The 23,874-nt window shown below is 40.6% G+C and overlaps 1 pseudogene; it reads left to right on the forward strand.

Moving 5' to 3' along the window:
- The first annotated feature begins 22,428 nt into the window (after positions 1-22,428).
- LOC110557526 (large ribosomal subunit protein eL8-like) lies at positions 22,429-23,219 on the forward strand (annotated as a pseudogene).
- Positions 23,220-23,874: the final 655 nt, after the last annotated feature.

Raw genomic sequence — 23,874 nt, forward strand, 5'->3', positions numbered from 1 at the left:
TCTTGTTTGCTGCTGGAGACAATATATGCAAGAAACAACATGTTTGTGATAATCTCATATCAATAGCAATGGTAACCTTTTGTCCGGCACTTACTATTTTCCAGAAAAACTATCAAACATTTTACACAAGACATTATTTTATTCCTAAAATGAATGCGACCTTGTAGACTTCTACAGCTCCCCAACAAGGAAAATACCCTATGGAAAGATTGGATGACATCTTCAAGCTTGTTGTGGGGTCAGGATATATCTCAGCACAGACAAACCTGATCCTTGAAGCTTTTTCCCCCAGTAAAACAAAACAAAGCAAAACAAAACAAAACTTGAGGATCATAGGTATACTTTTGCAAGGTAGGTCATTGTATTGGTTGGTTTGGTGTGTCAACTTGACACAAGCTAGAGTCATCAGAGATTAAGGAGCCTCAGGTGAGAAAATGCCTCCATGGGATCCAGCAATAAGGTATTTTCTCACTTAGTGATCAGTGAGGGAGGGCCCAGACCATTGTGGGTGGTGCCATCTCTGGGCTGGTGGTCCTGAGTTCTGTAAGAAAACAGGCTGAGCAAGCCAGTAAGCAGCAGCCTTCCATGGCCTCTGTATCAGCTCCTACCTCCAGGTTCCTCCTGTGGAATTTCTGTCCTGACTTCCTTCAGTAATGAACAGCAATATGGAAGTGAAAGACAAATAATCCCTTTCCTCCCAACTTGCTTTTTGGTCATGGTGTTTCATCATATCAATAGAAACTCTAAGACAGTCATGGAATCTCCCAGATCAAATGGAAAGGCTTCATGATTAAAAGGAGAAAGGGCAGAAGGGTATGCATGGAATCAAAGTGTCTCCCAGGAAAGGCAGCAGCTTTACATCATGGAAACAACACAACTTCTGATAATAAAGGGAGGTAGTTCAGCCTTGCCATTGACTTTCTCTACAATCTTGTGAGAGTCACTTAACCTCTGTGAACTTCAGCTTCCTTTCCTTAAAATAGAGAGAACAGCATCCTCCTACAACATTGTAAGGCTCTCTTAAAGTGATGTGTGTAGAAAAAAAGAGTTCACTGTAAGGTATTCAGTGATAAAATAATAGTTCACTTTGAAGAGCATTCTGGAAGGTAAAGGGGGCGGTGCCATGTCAACTGCCTGGAGTATAGAAGACAATAAATGAAAAAAAATAGAACTCTACAGTTCCAAATCTGAGATACGATGCTTACTGCCAGAATAAATTTTTGACTCAAAATTACATGAGTTGTGTGATTTACAAATTAGATTTGACTTTGTAGCTTTTGTAACATACATATACCTATAGCTATACCTATACATACACAAACACATAATATACATATACATTGTGATATTATGCAATGTCTCCATGCTCTGAAAGCTTCTGAATTTCCACACTCCTCCAGCTTTAAGGATTGTGGATAAGGGGCTGTTGATGAGCTATGTTGTCCCTTTATCTATTTTCCTGCCATTCTAGGAGTTCTTGCAGAAGCCACCTGTCTTATTTAGCTCATTTTCTCCAAGATCTAAAATAAATGCCTGGGACATGATAGGTAATTTGAAAATGGCTATGGATTAAAGGAGTGGGAGAGTGATGGGGTCTGCGTGATGAAGAAAATAAAAAGAGTCTCTGGGAAGTAGGAAGGAAGGGAATGCCTAATTTCCTCCCTTTTGTTCCTGGGGGCTTTTAAAGGATTGTGAGCTGCTCCAGGGGCCTACATTATTAACTGGTGAGTGGGAGGAGGGGCTGGCAGCAGCTCCAGAATCCTGAAAAGGCTGCTGGAAGAGTAAAGCTGGCAGCAGAGCCCAGTGGAGTGGGGAGTGATTCTATCGCAGAGCACAATTGCCTTTTTTGGAGGGCTGGCTCATACACAGCTGGTGGTACAGGCTTTGTAGCCATAATGCAGAGAAAAGCTGGGAAAATCCCACAAACTGAAATCCTATCTGTTTGTGGTCAAGTTGGGACTCCAAATTTGGACAGTGGAATTTGGTGGGAAAATGTGAAATGCATCAGAGGTTATAGAGCAAACCCAAGATTTATCACTATGGCAAGTGGCTATTTCCAGAAGAACCAGCAAGTCATGATGATGTTTCCATGAGTGAGGAGAAGGAGGAGGCCTTAAGATTACTAAGATATACCTGTTAATATCTTTGGGCAAATGAAAAAAAAATCAAATTGGTTCTGTGATGCTCTTTGATGCACATCAAAGTATGTGTATCTGGACATTGGAAGAGTAAAAACAATTTGATTAGGGCATCAAATCCCAGAGGCTTGCAAAGAGTTGGAGCAGGTGCCCAAACTCTATGCTGCTCAGTTTCTGTTTAAAAGTTGTTAAATATATCTCAGTGAGAAAGTAAGGAGCCAGAGACATTCAGATCAAACTAGCACTGGTTCTTAACTGACTGTTTTGGAACATTTTAGAAAGTGAGACATACAGACAGATAGATCATGCTTATGTGAGACCAGCTGAGACTTGAAGGACAGCCCAGCTCAACTGTCCTCCAGCTGTGTGAGGTTGAGTTTAGTGGGCTAACTCTCTGAAGCCTGGTTTTTCATCTGTAGACACAACTCTTTTTCTTGTTGGTGCTTGCTTGAGACTGGATCTCCCTGTGTAGCCTTAGATGTCCTGGACTCACTTTGTAGATCAGGCTGGCCTTGACCTCACAGAGATCTGCCCTCCTCCTGGAGTGCAAGGATTACGGGCATGCACAACCATGCCTGGGTGACACAACTCTTAAAACCTGCAAAGACCGTGCAAAGGAAGGACTTTGTTGAAGATATTCACATGGTGTGCTCAGAAAGATGAGGAGGCCCCACTGGGATGATCTGTTCTTAGCATGAGAAACCCTTTTCAGTACATGTATTTTTTTTCTTTTTAATTTATTCTTATTTTTATTAATTACAGTTTATTCACTTTGTATCCCCACTGTAGCTCCCTCACTCCTCTCTCAATCCCACCCCCCTCCCTCTTTCTGACCCATGCTCCACCCCCAGTCCACTGATAAGGGAGGTCCTCCTCCCCTTCCCTCTGAACCTAGTCTATCAGGATTCATCAGGAGTGGCTGCATTGTCTTCTCTTCCCTCAGGGGGAGGTGATCAAAGAGCAGGCCAATTAGTTCCTGTTAGAAATAGTCCCTTTCCCCATTACTATGGAATCCACTTGGACATTGAACTGCCATGGGCTACCTCTGTGCAGGGGTTCCAGTCCACCTCCATGAGTGGTCCTTGGCTGGAGCATCAGTTTCAGAAAACACCCCTGTGCCCAAACTTTTTGGATCTGTTGTTCTCTTTGTGGAGCTCCTGCCTTCTCCAGATCATACTATTTCCCACTTCTTTCATAAGATTCCTTGTACTCTGCCCAACAGTTGGCCATAAGTCTCAGCATCTGCTTTGATAGTCTGCAGGGCAGAGCCTTTCAGAGGCCCTCTGTGGCAGGTTCCTAACTTGTTCCCTGTTTTCTCCTTCTTCTGATGTCAATCCTCTTTGTCTTTCTGGATGGAGATTGAGCATTTTAGCCAGAGTCCTCCCTCTTGATTAGTTTCTTTAGGTGTACAGATTTTAGTAGGTTTATCCTCTATTATATGTCTATATGAGTGAGTATATACCGTGTGTGTCTTTCTGCTTCTGGGATAGCTCACTCAGGATGATCTATTTCAATTTCCACCATTTACCTGCAGATTTCATGATTTTCTTGCCTTTCATAGCCATTGTTAGATGAGGGGCTGGCTGCATATGTGAAACTGGCTTTACCTTAGGTACAGTGTGGCTCTAGCTTGATAGGTTCAGTGATGGTGAGTGGGAAGAAGGCCCATTTGTGCAGCAGGGAATGGCAAGCCTGGATTGAGTTGGAAATTCTGGGTGTAGCTGTTGTTCAGATGGGTGAGTAATTATTTTCACAGGTTGCTTAGGTTTATGATGTTCTATTCTTTTTTTCTTTGTTCTTTATATGGAGTAGAAGAGCAAGGTGTTGTATGTATTAGTCTGTGAACTTTCCCTGCCTGACTTTGGGAAACCTGGAATGGGACAGAGCTATGGGAAGCAGGCTCTGCTCCAGCACTGAGTCCCATGAAGAAACACAATGTTAAGTTGACATAGTACTGCTATAGCAGACTACCACAGACTAATGACTTAAACCACAACCATGTACTTCTTATTGCTAGGAAGACATAGACATCTTGGTTGGATTAGGTGTCAACACAATTGTTGTCTTCTTCTTAGTGCCCTGCTGGCCACATCCTCGCCTTTCCTTGTGTGGACAACAGGCTGGTTATCTTTGTCTTGTAGTTGTTATAAGAACATTAATTATAGTCATGCCTAAAAGCTTTCATCTCTAAACCTTCTTACACTGGGGCCTTGGGCTTTGTTATGTCCAGTGTTCTCATGCATAGAGAAGAAAGTGCTATAGGGATTGGGTGCTGTGTCTGCTCTAGATCATTTGTACATGACTCTACACTTTTTTTTTTTCATTTTGACTCAGTGAAGTATATATTTCTGAAACTCATTTTAATTAAGAAATGTATGCGACATAAAATAGCTCTTTGAAGCTTCCAGTAGGAGTAAGCAATGTGATCTGAGTCTGGTGATGACATTTCTTTTCTTTTTTTTTAATTAATTAAATTTTATTTTATTTATTTTTATTTTTTTAATTATACATATTTTGTCTCCCCCCTCCCAAAACCACCCTCTCTCCCCTTTCTGCATGCATGCCACTCCCCAAGTCCACTGAGAGGGGAGGTTCTCCTCTCCTTTCTGATCTTAGTCTATCAGTTCTCATCAAAAGTGGCTGCATTGTCCTCTACTGTGGCCTGGTAAGGCTGCTCCCCCCTCAGGGGGAGGTGATCAAAGAGCAGGCCAATCAGATTATGTCAGAGGCAGTCCCTCTTCACATTACTATGTAACCCACTTGGACACTGAACTGCCATGGGATACATCTGTGCAGGGGTTCTAGGTTATCTCCATGAATAGTCCTTGGTTGGAGTATGAGTCTCTGGAAAGTTCCCTGTGTTCAAATTTTCTTGTTCTGTTGCTCTCCTTGTGGAGACCCTGTCCTTTCCAGCACTTATATTTCCCACTTCTTACATAAAATTCCATTCACTCTGCCCAACAGTTGACCATCAGGCTCAGCATCTGCTTTGATAGTCTGTAGGGCAGAGGCTTTCAGAAGCCCTCTGTGGTAGGTTCCTAGTTTGTTTCCTGTTTTCTTCTTCTGGCTTTCAGGAGCCCTCTGTAGAAGGTTCCTAGGTTGTTTCCTGTTTTCTTCTTCTTCTGATGTCCATCCTCTTTGCCTTTCAGGATGGGGATTGACCGTTTTAGTTAGGGTCCTCTCTCTTGCTTAGTTTCTCTAGATGCACAGATTTTAGTGGGTTTGTCCTATGTTGTATGTCTATATGAGTGAGTATATACCATGTGTGTCTTTTTGCTTCTGGGACAACTCACTCAGGATGATGCTTTCCAGGTCCTACCATTTACCTGCAAATTTCCTTATTTTTCATTGCTGAGTAATACTCCATTGTATAGATGTACTACAGTTTGTGCATCCATTCTTCAGTTCAGGGGCATCTGGGCTGTTTCCAACTTCAGGCTATTACAAATAAAGCTGCTACAAACATGGTTGAGCAAATGTCCTTTTTGTGTACTTGAGCCTCTTTTGGATATATGCCCAGGAGTGGTATGGCTGGATCTTGGGGAAGCGCTATTCCTAGTTGTCTGAGAAAGCGCCAGATTGATTTCCAGAGTGGTTGTACAAGTTTACATTTCCACCAGCAGTGGAGAAGGGTTCTCCTTTCTCCACAACCTCTCCAGCATGTGTTGTCACTTGAGTTTTTGATCTTGGCCATTCTCATGGATGTAAGGTGAAATCTCAGGGTTGTTTTGATTTGCATTTCCCTAATGGCTAATGAGTTTGAGCATTTCTTTAAGTGCTTTTCTGCCATTCGATATTCCTCTACAGAGAATTCTCTGTTTAGCTCTGTTCCCCATTTTTTAAGTGGATTACTTAGTTTGCTGCTTTTAAGCTTCTTTAGTTCTTTATATATACTGGATATGATTCCTCTATCAGATAAAGGGTTGGTGAAGATTCTTTCCCAATCTGTAGGCAGTTGCTTTGTTTTGATGATGGTGTCCTTTGCTTTGAGAAGCTCTTCAGTTTCATGAGGTCCCATTTATTGATTGTTGCTCTTAGAGCCTGTGCTGTTGGTATTCTGTTCAGGAAGTTGTCTCCTGTATCAATGAGTTCTAGGGTATTCCCCACTTTTTTTCTAGCCGATTTAATGTGTCTGGGTTTTATGTTGAGGTCTTTGATCCACTTGAACTTCAGTTTTGTGCAGGGTGATAAGTATGGATCTATTTGCATTTTTCTACATGTAGACATCCAGTTGGACCAGCACCATTTGTTGAAGATGCTATCTTTTTTCCACTGTATGGTTTTGGCATCTTTGTCAAAGATCAGGAGTCCCTAAGTGTGTGGGTTTATTTCTGGGTCCTCTGTTCGGTTCCATTGATCCACCATTCTGTTTTTATGCCAGTACCATGCAGTTTTTAAAACTGTGGCTCTATAGTACAACTTAAGATCAGGGATGGAGATACCTCCAGAAGATCTTTTATTGTAGAGGATTGCTTTAGCAATTCTGGGCTTCTTGTTATTCCATATGAAGTTGAGAATTTTTCTTTCCAGCTCTGTAAAGAATTGTGTTGGTAATTTGATGGGAATTGCATTGAATCTGTAGATTGCTTTTGGTAAGATGGCCATTTTTACTATGTTAATCCTTCCAAGCCATGAGTATGGGAGATCTTTCCATCTTCTGATATCTTCTTCTAATTCTTTCTTCAGAGATTTGAAATTTTTTTTCATACAAGTCTTTGACTTCCTTGGTTAGGGTTACTCCGAGGTACCTTATGTCATTTGTGGCTATTGTGAAGGGTGTTGTTTCCCTAATTTCTTTCTCAGCCCTTTTGTCTTTTGTATACAGGAGGGCTACTGATTTTTTTGAGTTAATTTTGTATCTGGCCCCTTTGCTGAAGGTGTTTATCAGTTGTAGGAGTTCCCTGGTAGAGTTTTTGGGGTAACTCACATATACTATCATATCATCTGTAAATAGTGATAATTTGACTTCTTCCTTTCCAATCTGTATCCTTTTTATCTCCTTCAACTGTCTTATTGCTCTAGCAAGGACTTCCAGAACTATGTTGAAGAGATATGGAGAGAGTGGGCAGCCTTGTCTTATCCCTGATTTCAGTGGGATTGCTTTAAGTTTCTCTCTGTTCAGTTTGATGTTGGCTATAGGTTTGCTGTATATCGCCTTTACTATGTTTACATATGTGCCTTGTATCCCTGATCTCTCCAAGACTTTAAACATGAATGGATGTTGGATTTTGTCAAATGCTTTTTCAGCATCTAGGGAGATTATCATGTGGTTTTTTTCTTTCAGTTTGTTAATATGGTGGATCACATTGATGGATTTCCGTATATTGAACCATCCCTGCATACCTGGGATGAAGCCTACTTGGTCATGGTGAATGATATCTTTGATGTGTGCTTGTATTCGGTTTGCGAGTATTTTGTTGAGTATTTTTGCATCATTGTTCATAAGGGAAATTGGCCTGAAGTACTCTTTTTTTGTTGGGTCTTTGTGAGGTTTAGGTACCAAGGTGACTGTGGCATCATAGAATGAGTTTGGTAATGTTCCTTCTGTTTCTATTTTGTGGAATAGTTTGAAGAGAATTGGAGTTAGTTCTTTTTTGAATGTCTGGTAGAATTCTGCGTGAAACCATCAGGTCCTGGGCTTTTTTTTGGATGGGAGACTTTCGATGACTGCTTCTATTTCCTTGGGGGATATAGGACTATTTAATTGATTTACCTGGTCCTGATTTAGCTTTGGTAAGTGGAATCGATCAAGAAAATTGTCCATTTCATTTAGATTTTCAAATTTTGTTGCATATAGCCTTTTGAAGTAAGTCCTAATGATTGCTCGGATTTCCTCAGTGTCTGTAGTTATGTCCCCCTTTTCATTTCTGATTTTGTTGATTTGGATGGTGTTTCGCTGCCTTTTAGTTAGCTTGGCTAAGGGTTTGTCTATCTTGTTGATTTTCTCAAAGAACCAGCTCTTGGTTTCATTGATTCTTTGAATTGTTTCATTTGTTTCTAATTGATTGATTTCAGCCCTGAGTTTGATTATTTCCAGCCGTCTGCTCCTTCTTGGTGTGTCTGCGTCTTCTTTTTCTAGGGTTTTTAAGTGAGCCATTAAGTTGTTTGAATGCGCTGTCTCAAATTTCTTCTTGAAGGCACTTAGTGCTATGAACTTTCCTCTTAGCACTGCTTTCATTATGTCCCACAAGTTTGGGTATGTTGTGTCTTCATTTTGATTGAGTTCTAGGAAGATTTTAATTTCTTTTTTTATTTCTTCCCTGACCCAGTTGTCTTTTAGTAGGAAGTTGTTCATTTTCCATGTATGTGTAGGCTTTTTGCTATTTCTGTTGTTACTGAGGTCCAGCTTTATTCCATGGTGATCAGACAGGATACAAGGGATTATTTCAATCTTCTTGTATCTGTTGAGGCTTGCTTTGTGACCAACTATGTGGTCTATTTTGGAGAAGGTTCCATGAGGTGCTGAGAAGAAGGTAAATTCTTTTGTGTTTGGGTTTAAGGTTCTGTAAATGTCTGTTAGGTCCATTCGATTCATGACCTCTGCTAGAGATATTGTTTCTTTGTTTAATTTCTGGTTTGTTGACCTGTCCTTTGTTGAGAGTGGGGTGTTGAAGTCTCCCACTATTAGTGTGTGTGGATCTATGTGTGGTTTAAGTTTTATCAATGTTTCTTTCACAAATGTGGGTGCCCTTGTATTTGGAGCATAGATGTTCAGGATTGTGATGTCTTTTTGTTGGAATTTTCCCTTGATGAGTATGAAGTGTCCTTCCCCATCTCTTTTGATTAATTTTTGTTGAAAGTCTATTTTATCAGATATTAGAATGGCTACTCCTCCTTGCTTCTTGCGTCCAGTCGCTTGAAAAACCGTCTTCCATCCCTTTACCCTCAGGTAATGTCTATCTTTGTGACTTAGGTGTGTTTCTTGTATACAACAGATTGCTGGGTTTTGTTTACACATCCATTCTGTTAGTCTGTGTCTTTTTATTGGAGAATTAAGTCCATTGATATTGAGAGAGATTAATGACCAGTGTCTGTTAGATCCTTTGACTTTGATGTTGGCTGTGGTCATAAGGTTGTGTGCTTGGTTGCTTTTTGTTTTACTGTAATGGGGTTATTTATTTCCTGTGTTTTCTTGGATGTAGCTAGTTTTCTTGGGTTGTATTTTCCCTTCTAGTGTCTTCTGTAATGGTGGATTTGTTTGTAGGTATTGTTGAAATTTGTGTTTGTCATTGAATATCTTGTTTTCTCTGTCTATGAGGACTGAGAGTTTTGCTGGGTATAGTAGCCTGGGCTGACATCTGTGTTCTTAGGGTCTGCATGATATCTGTCCAGGTCCTTCTGGCTTTCACAGTCTCTGTTGAAAAGTCAGGTGTGATTCTAATGGGTTTGTCATTATATGTTACTAGGCCTTTTTCTCTTGCAGCTTTTAGTATTTTTTTTTCTTTGTTCTGTATACTTACAGTTTTGATTATTATGTGGCGGGAGGATTTTCTTTTCTGGTCAAATTTATTGGGTGTTCTATAGGCCTCTTGTATTCTTATTGGCCTCTCCTTTAAGTTGGGGAAATTTTCTTCAATGATTTTGTTGAAGATATTTTCTGGGCCTTGGTGCAGGGAATCTTCTTTTTCCTCTATTCCTATTATTCTTAGGTTTTGTCTTTTTATGTTGTCTTGAATTTCTTGGATGGTCTGTGTTAGGAATTTTTTACATTTAAGATTTTCTTTGACAGATACATCTATTTCTTCCATTGTATCTTCCACACCTGAGATTCTTTCTTCCTTTTCTTGTAGCCTATTGGTTATGGTAACCTCTGTAGTTCCTGCTTTCTTCCCTAAGTTCTTTCTCTCCACAATTTCTTCCATTTGTGTGTGTTTTTTTTTTAATTTTTCCAATTCTATCTTCAGGTCTTGAGCTATTTTGTTGTTTTCCTTCACCTGTCTGACTGTATTTTCATGTTTTTCTGTCAATTCCTTCAGCTGTTTGTTTGAACAATCCACTGTTTCTTTTATTTCATTCAGTGATTTAAGCATTTCCTCTCTAAAGGCTACAGACTGTCTGGCTGCAGCTTCCTCTATTTCTTTTTATATTTTATTTGTTTCCTCTGTTATCTTCTTCATGAGCATAGATGTTAGGTCATCTCCTTGAATTTCAATTATGCTGGGGTGTCTAGGACTATTTGCCCCTGGATAACTGGGTTCTGGAGATGCCATAATGCTCTGGCTTTTGTTGGTTGGACTTTTATGCTGTCCTCTACCCATTGGGCTATCTTAGTTGTTTGAAGTTAGTTTCTGGTTGTTCCTGGACTCTTGTAGTGGAGAGGATCCCTTTGGCAGGAAGATGGTTTTTCCTAAAGGAAGCCTTCTCAGCTTTTTGGGTATAGTCACTGGATGGCCAGTGTTTTTCAGGAGTTGTTACAGCTCACTTCAGGCATAGAGACCTGGGTGGTAACTGTGGTCCTGATTAGTCAATAGGGCTCTCCTCTTACAGGGAGAAGTCCTGCAGATAGCTGCCCTCCTTCTGGGTTTCTTGCTGTAAATTTAGTGATCAGCTGCTGTAACCTGTGTGTCCCGTGGTTTGGTCAGTTTTGTTAGGGATAACTGGTTGCCCCTTGGAGCAGTATCTGGAGGTTGATCTCAGGGTTCCCGGTCTTTTGTAGGTCTGAGGTTGGGACTCTGTGCCCCAGAACCCAAGAGGTAATCTGTGGTGGGTGAGTACTGCTCTCCTGGTAACAGTAGGCTATCTGGGGCACAGCAGTTCCCTGGGTTGGGCCAGTCTGTGGGACCTTTTCCAGGGATATACTTGGTTGCCTAAGTCTAACCCCTTTGCTTAGTTCCTTGTTCCTTGTGAGGGTTTCTCCAGACAGTGACTCTAAGACTCTGGTGTCTTTGGGCACACAGTTCTGTCTGTAAGGAGTAGTTGGTACAAAGCAGGCCTCTGGGCTGGCGGAGCGTGCGCCCACCTGCTAGTCTGTGGGAGTTGGGTTCCCATTAACTCTGTGCTCCCTGCTTGGGCCCGGATCTGTGATGGCTGGGCATACTAGCCTGTTTGCGATCTGCGGTCTGCTAGACTTTCCCCAGGCAAAGCCTAGGTGACTCCAGCAGCACAGTTTCTTCCTTCCCTGTGAGGCCCTCTCCAGACAGGGGTTCCCAGTCCCTGTTGCACTTGGACGTGCAACTCGTCTGTACTGGTGAGCTGGGCGCACAGCTCTCAGTGTGGCAGAAGCTCAGTTGCGATGGTGGTGGGTACCTGCGGTCAGCAAGACCTTCTGGGGAAAGACTGGGTGACCCATGATCAGACTTGCAACTTTGCTTCCCCATGGGGTTTTCTTGCGACTGGGACTCCCAGTCTCAGGCACCCTTGTGCCCACCAATGAGCCTGGGAAAGTGATCGGGACCCAGAGGCTTGCGGCTCCAGCCTAGAGACCCAAAGCCCGAGTTACCTGGGATTTCTTCAGGGTTCTGGCTGGGTAGCCAAGAGTGGACCAGACCGATTCCCACGCCGTGGGAGCCTCCCCTCACCTGGGAAACACGATCACTGCAGTTTTAGGGCCCCGAGTTCAGTCTCCTGGTCGCTGCCCGGAGAGTGCTGTCCCGCTTCTCAGACACAATGCTCTCCTGGTGCCGCCATCTTGGCTCCCCCAACTGAATCCCTATGGCCGACATTTCTTTTCTTTTCTTTTCTTTTCTTTTCTTTTCTTTTCTTTTCTTTTCTTTCTTTCTTTCTTTCTTTCTTTCTTTCTTTCTTTCTTTCTTTCTTTCTTCCTTTTTGATCAATGATCCATTAGTTTCCTCCACTCCTTGACCTTGAGAAGATTCAGGGAGCCTCTGACTGAGGTTAATACCTCTCTCTCCTGGGATGTTGGCTGCAGATGTAATAGTGAGGCTGCCTAAGGATGTTCCACTCTTAATGACTTGGGCATGAACATCTGAAAGAGATGGATGATTTCAGAGATGCTGTGTTTGATGAAGGCAGATTTGTTCCAGAGCAGTGTGAGATGCCTGCTGAGACTCTTAGCCATAAATTTTGACATTCTGAATGGAGCTGAAGTATGGAGAAAGAATGTCATAGAGTAGGTATGAGTTATGTTTACTCCTGCCATCCAATGTGTACTTAAGGATAAGAGAGAACTGGGTAAATTGGGGATGCATAGTATTTGAGGTCCTCACTATGCTTCAGACCCTAGGTCAAACATTTCCATACATGATACTTGATTTCAATCTCAGAATAACATGGAAAAATAGAAATTATATGGCTGCTAGGGAAAGAGGATCTGTAAATAAAATATAATTAACAGTCAAGTGTGTAGTAGACAGGGAGAGGAGAAATGTTTCAGCTATTGGGATCAACGGTAAAGGTGAAGAGAAAAGCTCTAGGCTTTCTGCGCATCAGCTCTCACTTAAAGTATCAGTTTATGGATGGTCTGTCAGGTAGACATACAGCATTCTTCACACTAGGTGTGTCTGGGTGCTTCCATGTGGCATATGCACATTTGGTCATTGAGTTGTGATGGCTTTTGAAATTCTTTAAGTTTTTCTGGTGGTTGTATTTGTCAGTATACAACATATGTACCTGTCTCCATAGACAGTGCCCTTGAGCTGTCAGAAAGATCTGAGCTATCCATAATGAGTGGCACGATTTTCAGCACACTCATTGTTCGCTCTGTGCTCTTCCTCTGTGATTCCTGGTTCTGGGATAGCAAACTCTACTTCACTGTCCTTGACCTGTGTTTCAGCTCTTCATTGCTCTACTTATTCAAGCATGCATGGGTCCATTGTGGCCCATTGGTTTTCACTCTGTCACCTGCAATGGTGAAGCTATCTATTAATACCTTTGGAGAACATGAGAGTGGTAGGGTGGGATTTTCAGTTTATGCTTCTCAGGTTATGAAGAATGAATTGACTCCATTGTACTAGCTTAGTTTAAGCATGGCCTTATTTGATCCCATCGTGCATTCGGTGAAGTCTATCAGGGAAGCTGGATTTTTGAGGATAAACAGTCTGTCACTATGTATTCAACACATTTATTGAGTACAGTTTTTTTTATGCAGACACTGTTCCAGGTAATAAAGAAATCACAGTAAATATGACAGATAAATCCCTATTCCCGTAGAGCTTACCTTCTGATGGAGAGGTTGGAAATAAATACATAAATGCCCTGTGATAGCTAATCTTATGTGTCAGTTTTGTTAGACCCTGATACCCAGTTTTCCGTAAATTACCAGTCTAGATGTACATTTTCATCACATCTAGACTGGTAATTTACTGAAAACTGTGAGTACTCTTCAGAGGACTAGACTTTCAGAGGAACAGATTACTTTCACAACATGGGTAGATCCAATGCAATAATTTGAAGGTCTGAAGAGAAAGGACAGGTTGCCCAAGGGAAAGGATGTTTAAACTCCAGTGCTTTTTCTGGGTTTGTAACTTGCCAACATGCCAAAGACTCTATAATCACCAGCCTTCACCATTGTGTCTGCTAATAAGTTTTTTAAAAATTAAAAATTTATTTTTAAAGATTTTTATGCGTAAGTGTTGCATTTACATCATTTCTACTTCTGTCTCTTCTCTCTCCAACTCCTCCCATGACCTCCTTATTACACCTCCGATTCATGGATGCACCTTCCTTAATGATTATTTTACTGAATCCATTTAGTATTGCTCATACACACATATGTTTAGGGTTAACTACTTGAGATTGAATAACCTATCAGAAAGCTCATCCCCCGAAGAAGACTGATTTTTCTCTCAACAGCCATTGATTGCCTGAAGCCCTTTATCTAACGGGTGGGGCCTGATGAAATTTCCCTCTTCCAGGCTGACATGTTAATTTCCTAAGTTAGCCAGTCTGTCTTTCTGTGTCTCTATCTCTCTCCCCATATTTGTTTATATTTGTGAGTTCATGCATATAGAGATGAAGCTAAATAAGGCAGAACAATTGAATGAAAGTAATTAACAACTTAGACAGGATAACCATGACGTTGAAGGAGAAATCTAGATGAAAAAAAGATAAGTACTGTGAAATAGTAAAAAAAAAAAAAAAAAAAAATGCTACCATGACCAAAAAGACAATAAAAAAAAAACCCATAGGGGTTTATGTGCATGTGACCCCATCAAGGAAGTATCAGGTGACCAGAGTAGCTAAGGAAGCTAGAACAGTGGCCAGGGATGGATGGTGGTGTCACAGAGGAGGTTTGTACTAAGTAGTAAAATGACTTAGTTTCCTTCTAGGTGCTGTGAAGAGAACAGACTAAAGAAGAGATGGGAGTGAGGCATCAGTTAGCAGGTACTATGCAAATCCATGGGAGAGGCTGATGGGGCTTGTCAGACAGACTGGGTTGAGAGACATCTGGAAAACTAATAACATATACTTCTGGATGTGTCTGGCGGGGGGTTTTCGGAGATTATTGGCATGAGTGTTAGCAATTTGTTTGGAGAAGACCTTATGCTTGTACAACAAACACATATTCACTAAACTATCTCCCCAGCTCAAATCTTATCTTAAAGTTGGCTAATTCAGACATTTAGTCCATTTGAAATCCTAATTTCCTTTGCCATTTCACTTAAGAGATCCATATGTTCTGAGTATTTGGATGGGGGAATTTTTGGGAAAAAGAACATTATTCTGCCTGTTACAACTAGAATACAGTTATTTGTTTATAGATAATTATTATGTGCATTTTCTTGTTTATAAAGCAATGACCATAATGTCACCCAACATAAAGGATATCTGTACGTTTTGATGTTGCAAATAAAATACTTTTGATGAAAAATATCTGAAACACATTCAGTATTCAGAAAATGGCCACGATTACCATTGTATGACATCAATTTTAATTGTTTCCCTTGTTTGTTCAGGTCTATAATGACATAATTATAGTGCTCAACTTTGCCTGTTTCTTTATATCACCTATTTTTTTGAATAGGATAACATTAAAATGGCATATCTTATATACTTTGAAATATGGTGTTATTGATTGGGCTGACCCATGATAAGTCATCTTGCTACACAGTGATAAGGAACTGGTTTTAAATGGACATGAACAAGAGTGAAGAAAGATCCTTTTCCTCTTATTCTATCTTGAAGACAAAGCTTCTGCTTATGTTATTTAGGACAACTATATTTATTGTAACTATGCCTATGTATTTTTGTCTGTCAGAAGACAAAGATGTAGATACAGCCAACTATAGAGTTGTGGATCTTCTTAAAGAACCTGAACAATTTTTATAAGTTTCTTTTTCTATTATGTTGTGTTAGGTTTTAAATATTAGGCATCCTACTATAAGTCTCATATATTGAGAGGTTGGATGCCAACTGGTGACATAGTTTTGGAGGGAGCTGAAGACATTAGGCTATGGAACCTTGCTGTGGGTCACTGGTGTTTAGTACTTGAGGACCCTGCCTTGCTGTGGGTCACTAGGGTTTAGTACACTTGAGGACTCTGCCTCATGGCTCTCTGTTTTCTTTTCTCTCTGCTTCCAGACTCTCATGCAGTGAGTGGCCCATCCCCCATGCTCCTGCCACCATGATGGTGTTTTTCCTCACCATAGTAAATGAAGGCAAGGATGGTGGACTCTGTGACATCTGAAATTATGAGTTAAAATAATTTAAAAGATATTTTTCACAATAAAAAGTCATTTACAGAATAGAAGTTTGTTGATCACACTCATACCTCCAACTCTTCCCAAATCCACACTGTCTTTTCATCTCACCCAACTGTGTCTTTCTTTTTCTTTTTTCTTTTTGCCAGCATCAAGGCCAATCTGTGTTGCCCAAATCTTTTTGGATGTGTAGCCTTCTGCTGGAGTGTGGTGGACTTGTTAGTGGCTCTAAGAAGAGAAAATTGACCTTTCCTCTCCTAGCACTTAAGAATTGACAGTAGTCCTGAGCTTAGACCCAACTCCCTCTCCATGCTGGGATTTGGTTTGCTGTAGGCCTGCACATGTTTTATGCATACTGTTATGCTTGTTATAAATTTGTATGTGTAGGTGCTCTGTTGTAGCTAAAAGATACAGTTTCCTTGTAGTGATATACAGCATCTATCTTCAGGTTAATACTATGAACTTAGTAAAACCACATCAGAAGCATTAAATAAAATTTTGTTCAGTGAGTTAAATAAATGATTAAAAATAATTCCTCCAGTGAATTTGCAACTTCTACTTGAAATTGTAATTTAGTCTATTTTCAGATTTTACTGATAATGTTATAAAGGTATTTAAGTTTTATTTCTCATTTCTCCTGCTCACTTGCTCATTTCTTATTCATGCCTATCTTTTGACCTTTCCTTCTCATTGTATGTTCCCCTTCTCCCAACTCAACCCACTCCTCACCATTTATTGCCTTCAGTAGCTACTGTCTGAGACTCTCAATATTCCTACTACACAACTAAAGCTTTGTCTTGAATCAGGGCAATGAAGATAAAATATGAATGGGCTTAGGAAATAGTTTTCTCCTTTTGCAAAAGAAAAAAAGTAGCATTGCTGCCAGGTCACCCAGAACAAGTTCCAATTCCCAAGAGCCAGGAAAGAATTTTTTGAAGTAAAAAAATCAATGGCTATGAAATTACACATTAGTCCAAGGGAGAGTTCTTGTCTGTTTTCCCAGTGACCATCCGTCTTGCTATAGTAATTGTGGCACAGACAATTTGCTGCAGTGAAGTTGATCTATAAGTGTTTTAATTAAAGTTCTGACAGCCAATTGAAGCCTTTTTTATTTTTTGGATGTATCATATCAATCTTTTTCTGTCTGTGAATGTCCCTGCCTGCGGAGTTTAATCATTAGGGAGGGACAGGATTATATCCTGCATGTGTTAACTCATCAAGCAGGCAGGGGAAGGCATGACTTTACTTTTCCTCTTAAGCTCCTCAAGCTCAAAGTTCCATAAAGCCAAGTCATGATGAATGTTTATTGAATACAGGAGTTAATATGGATTTCCCTGGGACAATGTTAGACAACAGGGTGAGACTGGAATTTTGGCTGTCTTGTCTGTTTGCTAGCTTTGTTGTTTGCAGCCTGTATTCATGTGAGTAAGACACTAACGTTTTCACTTTATTTTTATGTATATATTTTCTTTTTATTAATATATTCTTTGGAAATTTACTATAAGTATAACATATATTCTGGTTACCGCCTTACATCATACACTCTCTGATTCTTCTCTTATTCCTCCAGGCCCGGCCCAAGTTCCCCTCCTTTTATAGTTTTGTTTGTTTGTTTGGTTGGTTTTCGATTTGCAAGCCACTAAGTTTAACCTGGGCCTCCCATGTAAGTATAGATGTAAATGTTTCAACTGGAACATGAGCAACACATCTGTGGCTATATCACTAAAGACAGACAAGACTCTTTTCCAGTAGCCAATAGTTCCCCAGGGAGGGGCAGGATCCATAAACTCTCTCCCTTCTATATCTGAATGTTGATGGCCTGTCCTGTGATAGGCTTTCTCCAAACAAATGCAGCTGCTGTAGGTTCATGAGTACAATAGCCATGCTATACCCATGTTTTGTAGAGCATCTTTTCATCATACAGCTCTTGCATCTTCCTGATCCTTCTTCAAGGATGTTCACTCATTCTTGGGATCGTGATGATATGAATGTCCTATTGATGACTGTGCACTGAATAGTTATTTATCCTCAGCACCTTGACCAGTCATAAGTTACTGGGTATTAACCAAGGTTTACTATGAAAAGTAGATTTTCTTAGGAAGACCTATGGCAGAACTAGTTTGTGGGTATAAAGATATATATATATTTAGAAGGCAGCTCGACAAACATGTCCAGTTAGCAAAACAGAAGCAGTATGCTTACACCTATAGCTATGGGTCTTTGACTAGTCCCACTGTTCCAGGTATGATCTGCTTCCTGTGGAGCAAGACACAGGGCCCATACACAGTCAGTTAACCCAATGTCATGACAAATGTACATACAGTGGGTGTGTTTTACCTTGCACGATGGTCTTATAGCAGCTATACAGCTGTATAGATCTGTTGATGACTCAATACCTACCTTAATATAGTTGTTGAACATTCAGCCCTTCAATCTCTCCACTGATTTCTGATTCTATGTTACAGAATCCCTGAGCTATTCTCAAGAATATATACTTCTTAGGAGACGACAAGTAACTGGTCAGGAACCTTCCACAGAGGACCTCTGAAAGATTCTATCCACCAGGGTATCAAAGGAGATACTGAGACTCATAGCCCAACTCTGGGCAGAGTGCCAGAACACTTATGGAAGAAAAGGGAGATAGAAAGATATGGAGGGACCAGGAACTCCATAAGGAGAACAACAAAGTCAAAAATCCTAGCCCAGGGGGTCCTCCAGAGACTGATACTCTATCCAATGACGTTGCATGGAGAGGACCTAGACCTCCTGTTCAGAGGAAGCACATAGGTTGCTCATTTTCTAAGTGGGTTCTCTAGTAAGGGGTACAGCGGCTGTCTCTGGCATAAACTCAGTGGCCAGCTCTTTGATCACCTCCCCCTAGAGGGTGCAGCCTTGTCAGGTCACAGAGGAAGATGATGCAGCCAGCCCTGATAAGACCTGATAGTTTAAGGTCAGATAGAAGGGAAAGAGGTCCTCCTCTATCAGGGGACTATGGGAGGAGCATAGGGGGAGAAGAGGGAGGGTGGATGGGACTGGAAGGAGATGAGGGAAGGGGTTACAGTGGGGATACAAATTGAATACATTGAAATAAATAAATAAATAAATAAATAAATAAAATTAAAAAGAACATATAGTTCTTTGTAAGTTGCTATGGTTTGAATCTGCAGTGTTCCTCAAAGTTTGACATGGTAAAGCCTTTGTCCCATGTTCTTATGCTACTGGTATGTAGAGCCTGGTTGAAAGATTTTAAGTTATTGCGGACAGATCTGGACAGATCTTGGAAGACTGTATTGGGGTCCCAGGACCTTTTTTTTTTTTTTGTTTGTTTCTTGCCTCCAGACCCCAATTAGTCATCTTTCCATACACTATGACATGATATTCTCTTCACTTATTCCTTAAGCCAAAAGAACCAGCCAGACACAGAGTGAAACTAATAAAACCAGAAGCCCAAGTAAAGATGTCTTCCTTTTAAGCTGTTTATATTAGATGGTTGTCATAGTGTATGGAAAGATGACTAATACCTTAGCCTAGCTAGAACTATCTGCAATAAAGAATAGACATACACATACATACATCCATGCATGCATGCATACTCACATACATATGTTTAGTGCTATAATCGAGTATTTCTCTAGAATTCTACACAACTCTTATATTTAATAATATATAGCCTGATTCCGTTTGGATCCTGAATACTTGGCTATCCCACATATCTGGTTAGTCAAAGCAGCCTCAGACAGGGCAGCTTTCATTCTTCCAAGAAGGATGTGCGTCATATGTGAATTCTATACATATCTTTAGTCTTCTATATTTTTCTTTTGAGAAAATATTGACCAGAATGTTAGTCCTTTGCTTTATCTCCACTTCTGACATGCCTAATATTTTGGTTTTTACCTTCTGAGAAAAGATAGCAAATACAGCTGTTTCTCTCTAGCTAGATAGTTATCATAAAAGTCAATTGGAAGGAGTGGGTGACTGTCATGTGCTATAGTGAGCCATTATCTCTCTCTCTCTTACTTTCTTTCACTCTCCCTTCTCACTTTAGTTGAAGAGTAGGCAAACATCCTGTCCCCATTGAGTCTTACGTCAATGTCCGAATATCTCTGTTAGGTTATCCTTTTTATTCTTTAAAAAGGTAGAGTAAAATATGATTGGACATACAAACTATGAAGTCTATATGCTTCTATAATCACAAAATTATTAATTTTTCTGCTTTATGGTGAAGCTCATGACTCTGAGGACACATGGGGTGACATGAAAAGTGTAGATCAATCTGATCAGGGATGGTAAAGTGAAAATCAGATTAATAGATAAACCAGGTAAGAAGTGTGTTATGTAGGAAATGTTATGATAGGCACAGGTGTACGGAGAAATTTTGTGTCACTACATGTCCTTTTTGTGGTGTGTGTGTGGGAGGGACCCAACATGAAAAGATTACATGAAAATAATTAGCAGACCTACTGAAAATAATACATGGGATGGTCTGTCCAAAGTATGTAACACAGTGCATAAGAGGCCGGAGCATGGAAGTTTTGTGTCATTAAAGAAATTATCTACTGGAGAAAGGAATGAAGCTCCTAAGACTCAGGAAGCTAATCTGACACACAAGGCTTAGGAAGCTCATGAAACTCACCAAACTCAGGAATTAGAAAATTCATAAGGCTCCTCCCCAAGCTTATACAATCAGGAAACAATTCCTAGAGGTCAGGAAATCCTTGAGTGGAGTTACACACAAGTTGGACAGTGAGCTTCAGGGATATACAGCATTTGTCAGTTGTCCCCTACACTATGGTGGTATTTTAATTGGTCAAGCTGTGGCTGAGTCTTTGATAATTCTGTAAATAGCTCCTCACTCATGCTCCTATAAGGAACCCTAATAAACTAATTGGTTCACCGAGGTAGACTTGAATAGATATATGGAAAAAAATATACATTGTTTCATACCTTTCCAGGAAGTATCACATAACAGGGTGTGTGGGTTTTCTACTGAGACGCAGGGGTTTCTAGACATATTGTTTTATAATGTGAAGATATAAAGTTCACGGGCGTGGGAGATAATCTCTTGATGCTACACAGCATTTCCTGTGCATAGATAGCCCTTGTCACATAAGAGGTACTCAAAATTTTGTTGAATGAGTAAATATATGAATGACTTTGATTTGAAAAAAAAAAAAAACAAAAACACAGGGTGATGGGAATACATTAAGTTGAATCATTTCTACGTACATTGTGGGCCATGATGGGTACCAAGGGCTCTCAGAGGCAGCTCTGTCCTCATTGCAAAGAACGCTGACTTAATGACTAGACTGACTATTTTTGTCTATTAGTCCACATATACTGTATCATTACCTAACTTGGGTTTTTGAAGAATATTTGGAACTGAATTCAAATATGGGTTAAAGAGAGCTGGAGAAAGTCCATAACTTTTCTACTGTCACCAAGGATACTAACCTGGTGGCACTTTATTTTTAGTGCTTACTTTTATTCAAAGTGTTACAAAATAAATGACCAGACAACTAAAATCACCTACCTTTATGATCAATGCCCAAGATACAATTTTCAATTGAGCATTGGCTATATTTTTGATTGCTGATATTAAAAGTAAAATTCAAGTATGTACTTAGTAAATACTTCATATTAACCAGCCAAATGTTGTATGTTTATTTCCCTATGGTTCCTTATTTTTATGTAAGGGGACTGGGGAATAACAAAGCACGATTGGCCCAGACATGAAGAAAGGGAAGTGGATCAACAGCAGGATACACATCTGGAGGGTTTCTTTGAAGTTCTGCATTTCCTGTGGTGTGCCTCAGGGCTGCATCCTGTTGCTGAAGGGACACACTTCTCACTGTGAGGAAGAGTTTCTCCAGGCTGAGTTTCCATAAATCTACCTTCAGTTCCATGCACATAGCTGTTGTCAAGGCAGTGAGGTGGTTTTTTGCATGGTGTTTTTAAGGGATGAAATCAGTCACATTCATATTTATGTCTCCTCTGGTGTTAGCCTTGATGGAATGCACATGATTAGAACTGGCCCAGGAACTTTATATTTTAGGGAGAAGTTCAGACCTGATATTGGTTGCATCAAGTTTTGGATCAGGTTTGCATAAAGGCTTAAGACCCAGGTTTCCAATCCTCACTCGATGATTATCTAGGCTTATTTCCATAACAATCATCAATAAATAGGGGCATTGTCCTGTAAAGGGTCAAAGTGAGGTGCACAGAGGTTAGATGGCTTGTCTAAATGATGTATTGGTCTCTGTAACCTTGAGTGAATTGGTTGTGGGTTGTGACCTATTGGTCTCTTTTTCCTATGGTCATTTTATGGATCATCATGAGGTCAGCTCTTGCATACTAGACCTAAATATTGGAAATGACCCAAACCCTAGGCTTCTCAGGCTGCGCTGTTCTTTATATGCATGTGTGCTAAATGCTGCAGCCCATGCCTACAGAAATGGCCACTTAAGGCCCTCAGCCTTCTAGTTCTGAATTTAGTGAGAGCATGCTTTATGATATGCTCAATAAAGAAATAGCATTAAAAGACTTTTTCCTTTAGAGATATGGGTAGAGCTGACCTATGATTTTTTTACTTGTCATAGGGTTGGCATGACTAGGTTCATGCTTTGGTCTATTTGAGAATGTTCCAGATAGACATTAAGGTTTAACAGGGTCGCACTCTCTCCTTTATCAGCAAGATGCCAAAAGGAAAGAAAGCTAAGGGGAAGAAGATGGCCTGGTCCCCCACCGTTGTGAAAAAACACGAGGCCAAAAAGGTAGTCAATCCTTTGTTTGAGAAAAGACCCAAGAATTTCCGCATTGGGCAGGATATCCATCCCAGAAGAGATCTCATGCACTTTGTTAAAGGGCCCCACATTAGGCTGCTGTGGCAAAGGATCATCCTCGACAAGAAGCTCAAAGTACCTCCTGCCATTAACCAGTTCACCTAGGCCCTGGACCGGCAAACAGCCACCCCACTGCTTTAGCTGGCCCACAAGTACAGCCAGAGACAAAGCAAGAGAAAGAAGCAGAGGCTATTGGCCCTTGCTGAGAAGAAAGCTGCTAGGAAAGGAGAAGTCCCAACTAAGAGACCACCTGTCCTTCAAGCAGGGGTCAGTAAGTCACCATCTTGGTGGAGAACAAGAAGGCTCAGTTGATGGTGATTGCCCATGATGTAACTCCATTGAGCTGGTGGTTTTCCTACCTGCCCTGTGTCGAAAGATCGGGGTTCCCTACTCATCAAGGGAGAGGCCAGACTGGGGCGGCTGGTCACAGGAAGACTTGCACCACTGTTGCCTTCACACAGGTTAACTTGGAAGACAAGGGCTCGCTGGCTAAGCTGGTGGAGGCTCTCAGGACCAATTATAAGGACAGATACGATGAAATTCGCCCCCACTGGGGAAGCGAGGTCTTGGGTCCTAAATCTGTGGTTCGCATTGCCAAGCTGAAAAAGGCAAAGGCCAGAGAATTCACTGCTAAACTGGGTTAAATGTACACTGCTAAGTTTTTTTGTACATAAATATAATTACAAAATTGAAAAAAAAAAGAACCCAGGGTCACTGGCTTTGTTTATATCCCAAGATAAAGAGACATGAGTAGCTCTTTAACATCCTCAAGCTCAAATATATATGTTCATTGATCATAACCCATATATATTCATATTACCTAATTTATAGTGAATAGAAATGGAGATAGGGCATCTTGAAATAAAAAAAAAAACATGACTGAGTTAGTTTGTGCACAAAAATATCTAGGTTCTCAGAGGAAGACTGAAGAACCTGGATTTTCTTTTTTATTTAAGAATGCTCAATCCCCATTCAGAAAGGCAAAGAAGATGGACATCAGAAGAAGAAGAAAACAGGAAACAAATTAGGCACTTGCCACAAAGGGCCTCTGAAAGGCTCTGCCCTGCAGACTATCAAAGCAGATGCTGAGATTTATGGCCAACTGTTGGGCAGAGTGCAGGGAAGCTTATGAAAGAAGTGGGAAATAGTAAGATCTGGAGAGGACAGGAGCTCTACAAGGAGAGTAACAGAACCCAAAAATAAGTAGCATGGGTGTGTTTTAGTGGTGACCTAACTTATCAGGACAAACTGCAAACCTTGAGCAATTGTGTTAGTCGGATTTTGGCACTCTGATGTTTT

This window comes from Meriones unguiculatus, chromosome 8 (genome assembly GCF_030254825.1).
Source record: "Meriones unguiculatus strain TT.TT164.6M chromosome 8, Bangor_MerUng_6.1, whole genome shotgun sequence".
In the NCBI taxonomy this organism is placed as follows: domain Eukaryota; kingdom Metazoa; phylum Chordata; class Mammalia; order Rodentia; family Muridae; genus Meriones; species Meriones unguiculatus.